Below are 16,604 nucleotides of genomic sequence, written 5' to 3'. Positions count from 1 at the left end.
ATTAATCTGGAAACAAAACATGAATTGGCAGCCAAGTAAAGAATGTGCTGGAGCTCACAGCCCAGGACAGATCCAAAGGAAGAACTGAGAAGGACTCTCCACAAACCACTTCAGTGTGCCCCACCCCGCTACTGGCATCTAGGTGGCCTCCAGGTCCTGGGAGACAGGGACAAGAGGCTGGTGGTTTTCTGCTCTGACAGTTACACAGAGGGTCACCTCAGCTCACAAAATAAAGACAAAACAAACCTGTCAATATAATTACATGAAGACAGAGACACATGTACTTACACATTAAAGAAGGAGTTAGATTGATTATATCGATATAGAAACTAAGAAATACACCAAATCTGAATGCCAACACACAGGGAAATCTCAGGACAAAAGGAACACAACAAATATGAAGAAAAGAACAGAAATAACCACAACACAAACAGGAAACTTTAGTCCACACTGGAATCTTTATGCCTAACAGAAAATCCTGCATAACCAAAGGGCCAAAAAAATTGCAGGAAATTCTCACCAGAACCAGAGTAAAAAAAAAATAGCCAGGATTAAACCATGGGCAAACTCTGAGTATGCAATATAACAGAGATAACAAGCATAATTAGATCTCAAATATTATACACTGAACTGGAAATAATAAATTAAAACATGCAATAAAAAGACAAATGTGAGATAATAAGGTGGGTCCACATATTTGATCCAGATACTGAAATACGGGAGATGTGAGAGGCTGCAGAGTTCAGAACATTTCTGGACTCCTGTAGAACAGGAAGAGTAACAAAATAATCCCACATGTAATGAAATGCATATTTAAACATGTAGAAAGTATGTAAATGTGTCAAATGAGTTGAACTCATATCTATCACCCTTGTGGAAAAGGATCTGATCCGTAAATGTCTCTGGGTACACAAACACACTGGACACGCCTCAGCTAACACCAATGAAAAGCCAGAATGCAGTAATGCTTCAAGCCTTTCTGGATCATATAGGGAGTATCATATTCATAAAACACCTACGGATGGAAAGACTCATTCATTCATATACACATCAATAAAATATATATGATTGTAAAGAAATCACAGGATAAAGCAGCAAGTAGCCCAACGTAATCATCTCTTGATGTTCTCTTGAAAGACAAAAATTTAAAAATGAGAAGGGTTTACCAAAGTCCTCTTCACTGGGGGAGAAACAGATTTGCAAATAGTTGCTGCAGATAATGGGAGGCAAGTGAGGATTGTGGAGAGTTCAGAACACAGTTGCTAAATGTAGCAATACTCTATCTCACAAAACAAACAGCATGTCTACCAGTGACTCATACAGTGTTGCAAACAATCAGCCATGTAAAACTGTATGTAAGGATCAAAGGGGACTTCAAGATATTAGTATTTACACTCGATTCCCGAGCATGGGGAGAAGTGTGGATATTCACTGGGTGAAATAAATCCACTAAACACCATCAATAAAGAACTAGAAAAGGCAGGCTGGAAGGTTGCTTCAAAACTTTCTGGGAAAAACAGTTAAAGACAGTTAAAAACAGTTTAAAGTTAAGTTGAACATTCCTTGAAAAAAACATGAGCCACAAACAATTAGATATGTACTATATATGGGTACATATATAGATTTGTACATTGAAAATACAGAAGGTACCATCTCAAGGACAAGGAAGATAACAGAGAGGGGGAGCATGTCTTTTGCACAGGCCTACATTGCAATGGACACCTGGGAAAACTTGCTGGGTGTGCCTCAGGGAATCCAAGACGACTGTCCCCCTCAGACACCACAACTGCACTCCATACATGTGTCTTATTCAAGTATGTTCCCAAGACAAATACTTCTGGACTAGCGTTTTGGATTATTTGCCTTTGTTCATGAAATGTATTTAGTTGAGAATCCATTTAATTATGTTAGAAAAGGCGATGTTAGGAAACTGAGAGGAAGAGCTTGCTATATTTCTATGATAATTTTTTGTTTTTTGTTTTGCCAGTCCTAGGTCTTGAACCTAGGGTCTGTGCACTGTCCCAGAGAATCTCTGAAGTCAGGGCTAGCACTCTACCACTTGAGCCACTTGAACACAACGCCTTAGCACTGTCCGTGAGTGGCACCTTGCCACTTTGAGCCACAGCTCTACTTCCAGGTTTCTGGTGGTTATAGAGTTACACAGAATTTCCTGACTCGATGACTGTGAACTGTGATCCTCAAATCTCACCCTCTTGAGTAGCTAGGATTACAGTCATGAGCCGCCAACATAAAGCTCAGATTTCATTGTTAAATGAAGGCTCAGAATTTGTAAGCAGAAAGATTATACAAATTAACATTCTAAAAATGTCTGAAAGTGGTTCCCCAAATAATTTGGGTAATTTACACAGATGAATTTCATTCCATCCTTTCTTTGCTTTCTATTACTTTTCTATCTTGTCTGCCTTTGAAAATATAATAAAACTTCCTGAGAAACCCATATATGGCGGAATCTTAATTAGTTATCATTAAATACTTATATTCTGCTTTATGTGGAAATGTAAATACTTCTTTCTCCTTCTAGCTATTTTGACAATGTTTTGTTGTTGCTGTTGTTTTATTTAAGTATGGAGAAAAGCTTAAGATTAATTAAAATATTTGTTTGACTCAAGTGCAGTGAGTTTAAAAAGCCAACAAATTATTGTTTCACATTCATTTATTTATTCCTTTTGAGTTATTATTTGTGCAGGTAGTTATAATTATGGAGTTTGGAATAGAGGCTACTTGCAGTGTGATTAGATATGATGAAAGGAAAGGACCCTATGGTTAGGTGTACATTATTGTCAAGGACCTGATTTTTATTTGGGATAGCACATTCAAAGGTATTTTATTATTTAAGATGATTGATTAAATAAAAGTTTCCTAAGCCGGGTGCCAGTGGCTCACATCTGTAATCCTAGTTACTTAGGTCGCTGAGATCTGAGGATCATTGTGCAAAGCCAGCCAGGAACAAAAGTCCATGAGACTCTTTTCTCCAATTAACCATTAGATAACTGGAAGTGAGCAATGTGGCACAGGTGGTAGAGTGCTGGCCTTGAGCTGAGGAGTTCAGCGATAGCACCCAGGCCCAGGTTTCAAGCCCCATGACCTGTAAATATTTTTTCATATATTTTTATTGTAATTAATAGAAGGGTTACATTGTATTCGCCAGATAGAATGTGCATTAATTCATATATATTGATACCATGTTTCATATGTTGGTCCCCATTTCCCTCCTCCCCACCCCCACCCCTCATCTTGTTTTCTCCCCTTCCCCATCCAATTTCAAATAATCAAATACAAATATATCCAATATATCAGATAACAAAGTGAGATAATGTAACAATATGAGATAACCAAGGGACAGCAAAGAGATTACAGATAACATAGTACATTAAGGACAACAATCAATCATTATATGGCTTTTGTTTCTATATCCTAGGGGTCCTTTCATTTAAAGTCATACTGTATGGCCTTATGTATTTAGGTTTTGCTCTATTGCACATCTCTGTTAAGAGACCAAGGTTTCTACTGATTATGACAAGTGAGGGAAACCATTGAGCCTATGTTCCTTTGAGTCTGGCTTACCTCACTGGATATGATTTTTTCTAAGCCTTTCCATTTCTTAACAAAGGGGGAGATGTCATTCTTTCTCACAGCAGCATAGAATTCCATTGCTCACAAATACCATATCTTTTTTGTCCACTCATCAACGGAGGGACTACTGGGTTGGCTCCATATCTTTGCTATGGTAAATAGTGCTGCAATGAACATCATTGTGCTAGTGGATTTAGTATGTCCTTGTTTCTGGAAGCTCCCACGCTCCTGGATTGGAAGAATCAACATCGTGAAAATGAAAATCTTGCCAAGAGCTATCTACAAATTCAATGCAATACCCATCAATATCCCAATGTCATTCTTTAAAGAAATAGAAGAGGCAATCCAAAATTTCATATGGAATAATAAACGACCCAGTATAGCAAAAACACTTAGCAGAAAAAACAGCCCAGTAGGGATTTAATACCGAACTTTAGAATCTATTACAGAGTTATAATTATCAAAACAGCTTGGTACTGGCACAAGAACAGGCCTTAAGGCCAATGGAATAGAACTGAGGACCCAGATATTAAACCACCGACCTATGGCCACCTAATCTTTGACAAGGGTGCCAAAAAAATAGAATGGAAGAAAGAGCCTCTTCAACATATGGTGCTGGCAAAACTGGTTAAGCACCTGCAGAAAACTAAAGTTGGATCCTTCTTTGTCACCCTGCACTAGAATTAACTCCAAATGGATCAACGATCTGGAGGTAAAAGCAGACAAACTGAAAACTTTACAAGAAAGAATAGGAGACACATTAGGCCTCCTTGGCACAGGTTGCAACTTTCTTAATAAGGACCAACAATCACAACAAACCAGAGAAATGCTGAATAAGCTGGACTGCATTAAACTGCAGAGCTTTTGTTTGGCAAAGGACATAGCTAGTAAATTAATTAGGAAGCCTACGGATTGGGAGATCTTCACTAACCATACAACGGACAAAGGCCTCATATCTAAAATATATCAACAGCTCAAAACATTGAATCACCCCAAAACTAATCTCAAAAGAAACAACCATCCCATTAAAAGATGGGCCAAAGACTGAAATAAAGTCTTCTCTGAAGAAGAAATTAAAATGGCCTATAGACACATGAAGAAATGCTCGACATCTCTGGTCATAAAAGAAATGCAAATCAAAACAACTCTGAGATTCCACCTCACTTCAGTTAGAACTGCCAGGATCAATAAAATGAATAACAACAGATGCTGGAGAGGATGTGGCCAGGAGGAATCCCTGCTACACTGTTGGTGGGAGAGCAAACTCCTTCAACCACTATTGAAAGCAGTATGGCAGTTCCTGAAAAGACTCAACATAGAGCTCCCCTATTACCCAGCAATTCCACTACTTGGCATTTGACCTGTAAACATTTTTAAAAAATGGCCTATACACAGATTAAAAAAACATTTATATGTATGACAAAGATACCCACTCTCACTATTTTGACTTTTTAATATAGGACTGGAAGTCTTAGCCAGAGCAACTAAGCATGAAATAGACATTGCAAAACAACATCCAGATTGAAGGTCTTCAATGCAGAAAATAATATTACAGACACGATGCTACACGTATTGGTGCTAGAAAACATTCTAGTAAAGTTTCAGAGTGAAATATGTGTAAAGTAATCCTGATCTGTTAGGGCTTCTTTGTATCAAAATAGTATTTGGTGTTAGTGTATGTGTGTGTGTGTGTGTGTGTGTGCGTGTGCGTGTGCATTTTTTTGCTTATCATTCCTTTGTTTTTCTCCTCCTGTTTTCTTCTTTATTATTTGAACATTTTATGTTCTCCTCCTGATTTATACGTAGTATTTTAAAGTATTTTGGTAATTATAATTTCCTCGGCATTTCGGTTAGGTTTTATAATAAATTCATGTAATTACTTACAATACCTTAGTATTGTAAATTTTAAGCAAAATATTGGATTGTACCTACTGAGGAGGCTGAGAGTTGAGGATCATGATTCAAATCCAGCCCCAACATCCATGAGTCTCTTCTTCCCAATTAAGCAACAAAAAAAGCTGGAAGTAGAGCAATGGTCCAAGTGGTAGAGCACTAACTAGCCTTGAGCAGAAACCTCAGGAACACTGCTCCTTCACTGAGTTCACACCCCAGGGGGCTCTCTCTCTCTCTCCCTCTCTCTCTCCCTCTCTCTCTCCCTCTCTCTCTCCCTCTCCCTCCCCCCTCTCTCCCTCTCTCTCTCCCTCTCCCTGTCTCTCTCTCTCTCTGTCTCTCTCTCTCTCTCTCACACACACACACACAAACACACATAAAGAAATATTCAAATTAAAGTAGGAGGTACCAATAAGTAAAAGAATTTTTTAAATACTATTAAAATGTATTTTTTACAAAGAAGGCACAAAAGTCCCTGACACTCTTATCTCAAATTAACCACTAGAAAACCTGTAGTGGCAATGTGGCTGAAGGGGTAGGGAGGTACCCTTGAGCTAAAAAGCTCAGGGAGAGCACCCAGGTCCAGTTCAAGTCCCAGAACCAACAAAAAAAGAAATATGGCTTACTACTAGCACAACAAGGTTCGTGGCAGCATTATTTACCATACCCAAGTGCCCGTCAGTACATGAATGGATCAAGAAGATGTAATGTTTATACACAATGGAATTCTATGCTGCCATCAGAAAGAATGACATTGTATGTTTGGTGATATAGGAAGAGGCAAAGCAAAGTAAACTCCAGGATATGGAAACAGGAGGTTCATCTATGTGATGGTTATTCTTAATGTACTATGTGAAGATATTTCTTTTCTCTTATTTTGCCCCTTATGGTTTATCTCACATTACTTTATCTCACTTTGGTACCTGGTATATTGTATGTATGTTTATTTGTTTATTTGAAATAGGAAGGGAAGGGAGAAAACAAGATGATTGGGAGAAGGTGGGGAGAGGGAAAGTGGGAGAAAAACATGGGAAGGGGTATCAGTGTTCAAGAAGTAATGTACCCACCTCCTGAAGAATGTAACTATACCCCCTATATAGATTATCCCAACAACAAAATACAATTAAAAAGAAAAAAGAAAATACAGGCGTTAAATAGTAAAGAAAACTTGAATTAGCAATCAAAGAATGTCCTGTATCTCACATCCCAGTGCAGACCCAAAAGGAAATTGAGAAAAATTCGCCACAAGCCACTTCAGTGAGTCCTCACTGGTGATGCCTCGGGGGCATCTAGATCCTGAGAATCACAGGACAGAGGTTGGGGGATTCTTGCTCTCACTGTGCAGGAAAGGTCACCATGGCTCAGAAAACAACGACAAAATAAACATGTCAGTAATTAATACATGAGAAAACAGGAGAAAGTTGTCTCCAAAACAATAGAGATTAGGACTCTCCAACAGAATATAGATTTGTGGTCCCAGCACGCAACCCGTACAAGAGACTGACAACATTGAAAATAAGAATGCAAAATTGGGAAGCTGACACAGTGGGTCATGCCTACAATGCTAGCTACTCAGGAGGCTGAAATCTAAGATTCACCGTTTCAAAGCCCGCCCAGGGACTAAGGAACATGAGACTCATCTCCAATTAATCACTAGAAAACAGAAAGTGAGGCTGTGGGTCAAGGGGTATGGTGATAGCCTTGAACTGAAGAGCTCAGGGACAATGCACAGGCCCAGAGTTCAAGTCTCATGACCCACAAAATAAATATCATTTTACAAATACAGATTTGGGTCAGGAGTTTGGCCTAGTGTTAGAGTACTCGACTAACATGCACAAAGACCCAATTCAATTCCATGGCACTCTATACATAGTAAAAGCCATGAATCGTGCTGTGTCTCAAGTGCTAGAGCTCTAGCCTCAAAAAAGCCCAAGGACAGCACTCAGGCCCTGAGTGCAGGCCCCGAGTTCAAGCCCTGGGACTGGAAAAAACATGAACAAAAACAAAAGAAAACAGAAATGAAAAACAGAGAACCACAAGAACAGGAAAAGAAATCAATAGAATAGAATGGAAGAAAGACAGCCTCTTCAACAAGTTGTGCTGGCAAACTGGTTAAGCACTTGCAGAAAACTAAAGTTGGATCCTTCTTTGTCACCTTGCACTAGAATTAACTCCAAATAGATCAAAGACCTGGAGGTAAAAGCTGACACACTGAAAACTCTACAGGAAGGAATAGGAGATACACTAGGCTTCCTTGGCACAGGTCGAAACTTTCTTAATAAGGACCAAGAATCACAACAAATCAGAGAAAGGCTGGATAAGTGGGACTGCATTAAACTGCAGAGCTTTTGTATGGCAAAGGACATAGCTAGTAAACTAATCAGGAAGCCTACAGAGTGGGAGAAGATCTTCACCAACCAAACAACGGACAAAGGCCTCATATCTAAAATATATCAACAACTTAAAAAATTGAATCACTCCAAAACTAACCTCCAAAGTAACAACCATCCCATTAAAAAATGGGCCAAAGACTTAGAGTCTTCTCTGAAGAAGAAACAAAAATGGCCTATAGACACATGAAGAAATGCTCAACATCTCTGGTCATAAAAGAAATGCAAATCAAAACAACTCTAAGATTCCACCTCACTCCAGCTAGAATGGCCAGGATCAGGAAAACGATTGACAACAGATGCTGGAGGGGATGTGGCCAGGAGGGATCACTACTACACTGTTGGTGGGAGTGCAAACTCATTCAACCACTATGGAAAGCAGTGTGGCAGTGCCTCAAAAGGCTAAACATAGAACTCCTCTATGACCCAGCAATTCCACTACTTGGCATTTACCCAACCATCCAGAAACAAGGACATAATAAATCCACTAGCACAACAATGTTCATTGCAGCACTATTCACCATAGCAAAGATATGGAACCAACCTAGATGTCCCTCAGTTGATGAGTGGATCAACAAGTTGTGGTATTTGTACACAATGGAATTCTATGCTGCTGTCAGAAAGAATGACATCGACCCATTTGTTAGGAAATGGAAAGACTTAGAAAAAAATCATATTAAGTGAAGTAAGCCAGACTCAAGGGAACTTAGGCTCAATGGTTTCCCTCATTTGTCATAATCAGTAGAAACCTTGGGCTCTACTAGCAGAGATCTGCAATAGAGCAAAATCTTGATACATAAGGCCATATAATGTGAAGCTAATTGAAAGGACCTCCAGGATATTGAAACAAAAGCCATATAATGAATGATTGTTGTCCTTAATGTACTATGTTGTCTCTCATCTCCTTTGCTGTCCCTTGGTTATCTCATATTGTTATAGTATCTCACTTTGTTATCTGATATATTGAATTTATTTGTATTTGGATATTTGAAATTTGATAGGGAAGGGGGAAAAAACCAAGACGGGTGGGGGGTGTGGGGGGGAGGTAAATGGGTACCAAGACATGTGAAAGGGTATCAATGTATGTGAATTAATGCACCTTCTATCTGGCAAATATCATGTAACCCTTTTACTAATTACAATAAAAAATGATAAAAAAAAGCCAAAGGAGAAAAAAAAAACCTAGCAGGGGGAGGGAAAGGGGGACAAAAACGCTAGAAGGGGTATCAAGGTTCAAGAAGTAATGCGCCTACTACCTGACAAATGTAACTGTAACCCCTCTATACATTACCATGACAATAAAATACAATAAAAAGGGGAAAAAATCCCAAGCAGATGCAATTTGCAAATTAAAAAGCAAAAAATCCAACTGGACATTAGTGGCTCACACCTATTTTCTAGCTTGGAGACTCACATCTTAGGATCACCCTTTGAAGCCGGACTGAGCATAAAAGTCTACAGGACTGCCAGGCATAGTGACTCACGCCTGTAATCCGAAAAGCTCAGGAGGTTGAGATCTGAGAATCACAGTTCAAAGCCAGCCCAGGTACTAAAGACCATGAGACTCTAATCTCCAGTTAACCACCAGAAAAATGGAAAGGGTGCAGTGGCTCAAGGGGTAGGGCGATATTCTTGAGCTGAATTGCTCAGGGACAGCGTCCAGGCCTAGAGTGCAAGCCACACTACTGACCAAACAAAAAAAATTTACAGGACTTCTCCTCCAATAAACCAGCAAAATAAAAGGGTGACTTAAGTGGAAGAGTGCCAATGGTAAGCAAAAAAACTTAAGAGCGTAAAGCCCTGAGGTCAAGCCCTGTACTAGCATGATTTTTTTTAAATAATAAAGCTAGCCAAAGGGCAGATTCTGTCTTCTTAAAAAGAAAGACAATATCTTGTTTTACATTAATGCTGTTTGGTGAAATAGGCCTGAAGAGTTTAATTGGACATTGGCTTAATTCATTCAGGTTTTTCTCTTGTTAGCATGGAGAGGTAGGCTTAGGTTATGGTGCAGGCCACTTTAATCATTAAGCAGTTATTCATCTCCAGTTTTCTTCTTGTGGAAGGATGATAATTCATTGCTACCCACAAATATTTTGGGCTGTTTTGAGAAATAGATTTTAGAACTGTTGAAAATGTCACCCTGGCCGGGCATGGTGGCTCATGCCTGTAATCCTAGCTACTCAGGAGGCTGAGATCTGAGGATCAAGGTTCAAAGCCAGCTGGGGGCACAAAAGGACCTGAGATGAGACTCTTATCTCCAATTAACCTCTAGAAAATGGGAAGTGGGACTTGACTCAAGGGTAGGGCAGTAACCTTGAGCTGAAGAGCTCAGGGACAGTGTCCAAGCTGAGTTCAAGCTCCATGACCACCAGACAAAAAAAAACAAATGTCACCCTGATATATAAGCAGGTTTATCTTCTCAATTATTTTGTTTTATTAACAATATTTTTACTAACAGGTTAACAAGTAATATTCATACAGAGTTATGGGATACAGTGTGCTATTCCTATTAGGCCAGGACTGATTGACCTTTCCAGGAAATTGAGTGTTCTAAGAGTATTTTGGGAGAAGGCCTTCTAATCTGCCAATCCCTTTGGGTCTCACAGCTTGGCTTCTGTGGTTCTCACAAGTATATGCATACTATGTGTACTGATCAAATCAGAATAATTAATTTCCATCTCTGTGTCATTACTTTGTTTAGAATCTCTTTTAATTATTTATAAAATATGTAATGGAATCTTATGAATTATAGGAAAACTGGGCTATAAGCAGCTTCCAAAGATTTTGTGCGTGAAAGATACTCTACTGTCTTGTAAACTCTTTTCTTCATCTGTTAGAACTTAGTGTACTTTTTTAAAAAAACTGTAATTAAACAAATAGCATACAAAAAAAAGAAATCAATAGAAAGTGACAAACAGGGTCATTACATAGTAATAAATGGAATGGGCTAAGAACAGGAAATCCGCAGTGGTCAACATTCAACAATGAAGCACCTAAGTTTCTTAAACCCGTACTCTCAGACCTACAGAACAAGAAAGACCAAAATACAATAGTAGTGGGAGACATTAATTCTCTGCTCTCACCAAAGGATAGGTCAAACAACAAGGGATAAATAAAGCTTCTGAAACTAAATAACACCATAGCTTACTGGACTTAACAGCCATCCATAGAGTTTTCCACCCCAAAACGACACAACATATATTCTTCTCAGCAGCTGATGGAAAATTCTCCAAAATAAGATTATATCATAGTTCACACAAATAAAGCAAATACAGGAGAATTTACAGAATTCCTTGTAGGAAAAAAAAGAATAGAAATAACCACAACATAAACTGGAAATTTTGACCCACACTGGGATCCTACTAAGAAGAGAAAATCCTGCACAAAACCCTGGGCAGAAAATTTCAGGAAATTCCCTCTGGCACCCAATTAAAAGACAAAATCCAGTCTAGAAGCATGTGATCAAGTGCAGATGTGGAAAGTGTCTATGACAGCAACCAAAATGAGGCCCCAGAGATTATAGCCAAGTTGTGATAATAAAAAATCAAAAAGAGCATAAAAAGCCAACTTTAAGGTATTAAGGTCTGTCCATCTGTGTGATCCAGGTACTGAAACGCAGAAGATGTAGGAGGCTGCAGAGATCAAGACATTGCTGGCCTTCTAGAGAAAAACCAGACTCACAATGCCTAAATAAAGCCATAAGTACTGAAACACATTTTTAAACAGGTATAAAGGATGTCAGTGTATCAGTGAGTAAAACTCATGTCCATTGCCCATGTGGAGAAGGGTGTGACACATCAATGTGTATGGGCACAAAAACATAGAGCTCCCTATGACCCAGCAATTCCACTACTAGGCATTTACCCAGTTGTCCAGAAACAAGGACATTCTAAATCCACTAGCACAATGATGTTCAATGCAGCACTATTTACCATAGCAAAGATATGGAACCAACCCAGTAGTCCCTCAGTTGATGAGTGGATCCACAAGATGTGGTATTTGTACACAATGGAATTCTACGCTGCTGTCAGAAAGAATGTCATCGCCCCATTTGTTAAGAAATGGAAAGACTTAGAGAAAATCATATTAAGTGAAGTAAGCCAGACTCAAAGGAACATAGGCTCAATGGTTTCCCTCATTTGTCATAATCAGTAGAAACCTTGGTCTCTCCTAGTAGAGATTTGCAATAGAGCAAAACCTAAATACATAACGCCATACAGTATGACACTAAATGAAAGGACCTCTAGGATATAGAAACAAAAGCCCTATAATGAGTGATTGTTCTCCTTAATGTACTATGTTATCTGTAATCTCTTTTGCTGTCCCTTGATTCTCTTATATTGTTACAGTATCTCACTTTGTTATCTGATATATTGGATATATTTGTATTTGGTTATTTGAAATTGGACAGGGAAGGGGAGAAAACAAGATGAGGGGTGGGCATGGGGGGGAGGGAAATGGGGACCAAGAAATGAGAAAGAGTATCAATGTGTGTGAATTAATGCACCTTCTATCTGGCGAATATAATGTAACCCTTCTATTAATTACAATAAAAATATATGAAAAAATAAAAAAACAACATAAAAAGCCAACTTTAAGATATTAAGGTATGTGATCTAGATACTGGAACATGGTAGATGTGGGAGGCTCCAGAGATCAAGTCATTGCTGCCCTTCTAGAGAAAATCCAGACTCACAAAGGCTAAATAAAGCCATAAGTATTGAAATACATTTTGAAACATGTATAAAGGATGTCAGTATATCAGTGAGTAACACACATGTCCATTGCCATGTGGAGAAGGGTGTGACACATCAATGTGTATGGGCACAAAAATGCACTGGCACCACTAACTGAACATTAAGAAAACCCCAGGATGAGTAAATGCGTCAAAAATTCCTGGGTCATATTAATAAAAATATTTTTGGAAGTATTCCTTTACATGTATGTAATGAATAAAATTACATATGTTTACACAGAAATCACAAGATAAGCCAGCAAGCAAACAAAGGAAATCATAAATCATCTAGTACATGTCCCAGTGAGACCAAAAGGGAAAAAGAATAGATTTTTTAAATATTCTATTCATTGAGTTAGAAACCGAGGCTCACATGTATGATCCAGGAAAAGGGAGGCAGGTCTGGATGCTGGACAGTGCAGGACACACTACTGAAACTCAGTTCCGGAGAAGGGGAGATATGTGGATGCAAACGGGGTGGCAAACTATACTAGACAGCAACAATCAAACAACTAACAAGGCAGGCTAGAAGGATGCTTCAAGGGACAAATAGGTAACTAAGAAATTCTGTGAAACAGTGGGCCACAGTGACATAGATTAGTGAAAGCCCGGTACATAGGTAGATGTAAAAGTACAAACCAAAGTAATTAGAGAAGGAAAATCAATTCAAAATTTGAATTCAGCTAGGCCCCCAAATGCACTGCAATTCCCTAATAACACATCAAGTAAAAATGATAATCTACAGCCACTTCAGTTAGTTCCATAAGAGGGCCCCTAGTCTCATGCATTTCCTGGTTAACAGTGCGAGAGGCTGAAGGACTTTTTGCCCTGACTAAAGCAGGAAGGAAAACCTCCGCTCAGAAATAAAGAAAAATACATGTAAAGAAGAAATACATGTATATATAACACATGTACATGCACGTGGTGGGATGAGTTAGATGATACATATATCAAAATCATTCATTATGCAAACGAGGTAAATCCAGAACTACATATGGTATGTATACACAATGGAATTCTATGCAGCCATCAGAAACAATGACATCGCCCCATTTCTTTTTTTCCATATATTTTTATTGTAATTAACAGAAGGATTACATTGTATTCACCAGATAGAAGGTTAATTACTTCAAATACATTAATAACATTTCTCATGTCATGGTCCCTATTTTTCTCCCCCCCCACCCCTCATCTTGTTTCCCTCCCATACCTATGCGACTTCAAATAACCAATTAATCATATATAAAATATATCAGATACAAGGTGAAATACTGTAAGAATATGAGATAACCAAGGGACAGCAAAAGAGATGAGAGGTAACAGTACATTAAGGACAACAATCACTCATTATATGGCTTTTGTTTCTATATCCTGGAGGTCCTTTCATTTAGTGTCATTCTATTTGGCCTTAAGTATCTAGGTTTGGTTCTATTGTAAATCTCTGCTAGGAGAGCCCAAGGTTTCTACTGATTATGACAAATGAGGGAAACCATTGAGCCTACGTTCCTTTGAGTCTGTCTTACTTCACTAAATATGATTTTTCCAAGTCTTTCCATTTTCTTACATAGTTAAGCGAAATACGCCAGACCAAAAGGAACATGGGCCCAAAGATTTCCCTCATTTATAATACTTAATACTTATCTAGGACTCTCCTAACAGAGGATCACAATAGCCAAAAAGCTATGTACATATGGCCATATACAATGAGGCTAAATGAATGGATCTCTAGGATATGGAAATACAAGCATTACCTTGTGTGATTGTTCTTAATGTACTATGTTATTTCTCTTCTCTTTTGTTTCCCTTTGGTTAATCTCATATTGTGGCTGTACGTGAATTTGTTTCCTAGCAAACTGTATGTATGTTTATCTGTTTATTTAAAATAGAAAAGGGAAGGGGGAAAACAAGATGATTGGGATGGGTTGGGGGAGGGAAATAGAGAAAAAAACATGAGAAAGGGTATCAATGTGTGAGAAGTAATGCACCTACTATCTGGCGAATATAATTGTAAACCCTCTATACCTTACTCCAATAACAACAACAAAAAATAAATGTATATATAACACATGTACATACATGCACATGAATGAGTTAGAAAATGCTACTTATATCAAAATCAATCATGAAAATTAGGTAAATCTAAAACTAGCAAAATCTAAAGAAATCCAAGAGGACACCAGGAAATGGAAAGACCTTCCATGTTGATGGATAGGTAAAATCAATATTGTGAAAATAGCCATACAGCCAAAATGATTTTCATGTTCAGTGCAAGATACATCAAAATACCCATGCTGTTCTTTGGTAGGTTGAGAAACAATCAAAAAAATTATATGAAACAACAAAACACCTAATCTGCACCAACAACTTCTTGGCAAAAGAAGCAATGCAGAGCAAGGATTCAGAGGCTCACCACTGTATAGCTAACTACTCAGGATGCTGAGATTTGAGAATCAAAGTTCCAATTCACCCGGGAAAGAAGGTCCCTGAGATACACATCTCCATTTATCCACTAGAAAACCCTAAGTGGCACTGGCCCTCAAAGTAATAGAGTGCTCGCCCTGAACATAAGCGCTCAGGGAGAGTACAGAGACCGAGTGTTTAAGCACAACTTCTGACAAAAAAAGAAGCAATGAAGGCAGTACGATAATACAATATTTCACCCTGGGAATTTGGCCTACTGGTATGAGTGTTTGCCTAGCATGCACAAAGACCTGATTCGATTCCACGGTACTACATATACAGAAAAAAGCTGGAAATGGTGCTGTGGCTCAAGTGGTAGAGCCCAAGGACAGTGATCAGGCCCTGAGTTCAAGGCTCAGGACTGGCAAAAAAAATCTGACACAATAATACAATATTTAAAACTATATTATAGAGCCATAATAACAAAAATAGCATGGCACTGGCACAAAAATTCACCCAAATATCAATAGAACAAGCTGGAAGTTCAAGGAATTAAGCCACATACTAAGAGTCAGCTGATAATTCTCAAAAATATACAGTGGCAAATATATGCCCTCTCGATGGTTGGTGCTGGGAAAACTGTGTAACCACATGCTGAAAACTAAAAGTGAATGCCCACCTGTCACCCTGAACTAACATCAAGTCAAAATGAAATAAAGACCGCAACTGCAGATCTGGAACTGAAATTACTGCAAAACAGAGTAGAAGAGACACTAGAACTTATAGGCACAGTCAGGCACTTGCTGAACAGAGTCCCAAAGGTACAACAGATTGACAAATGGAACTACTTAAAAGTAGAAAGTTCTGCACAGCTAAAGATATAACTAATAAACTTAGAAAGACAGATAACCAATTGGGAAAGGAGAGTTGCCAGCAATACATCAGACAAGTCCTCATATCTATTATGTACAGGGAGCTCAAGAAACAAATCCACACAAAAGGAATAACCCAATCACTAAATGAGCAAAGGAGCTAAAGAGAGACTTCTCAGAAGAGGAGGTAAAAATGGCAACGAAATACATGAGGAAATGTTCATCAACCCTGGCTGTATAGCACAAGAAAATAACAACAACCCTGAGATACCACCTAACCCCAGTCAGAATGGCCAATATTCTGAATTCAGCCAACAACAAATGTTTGTGGGGATGTGGAGAAAAAAGAACCCTATAGAACTGCTTGTGGGAGCATAAGCTAATACAACCACTCTGGAAAGCCATCTGGAAATTCCTCATCAAACTAAATATAGATATACCTTATGACCCAGACAATTCACTTCTAGACATCCACTCTGAGCAACAGGAACCAGGACACAGCAAGGACGCCTGCACTTCCATGTTGATTCCTTCACTGAAAACAAAAGATAAGATATGGAAACAACCCAGATGCCCTGTGACAGAGGAGTGGACTCACAGAATGTGGTACCTATATACAATGAATTTTTGCAAAACCATGAGAAATGATAAACTATTGGCATTCTCAGGGAAATGGATGGAAGTAGAACAAGTCTTATTGAGTTAGCTAAGCCAAGATCAGAT

This window comes from Megascapheus bottae, chromosome X, assembly GCF_031878675.1.
Source record: "Megascapheus bottae isolate mThoBot1 chromosome X, mThoBot2.hap1, whole genome shotgun sequence".
Classification (NCBI taxonomy): Eukaryota; Metazoa; Chordata; class Mammalia; order Rodentia; family Geomyidae; genus Megascapheus; species Megascapheus bottae.
This window is presented reverse-complemented; position numbering follows the sequence as displayed.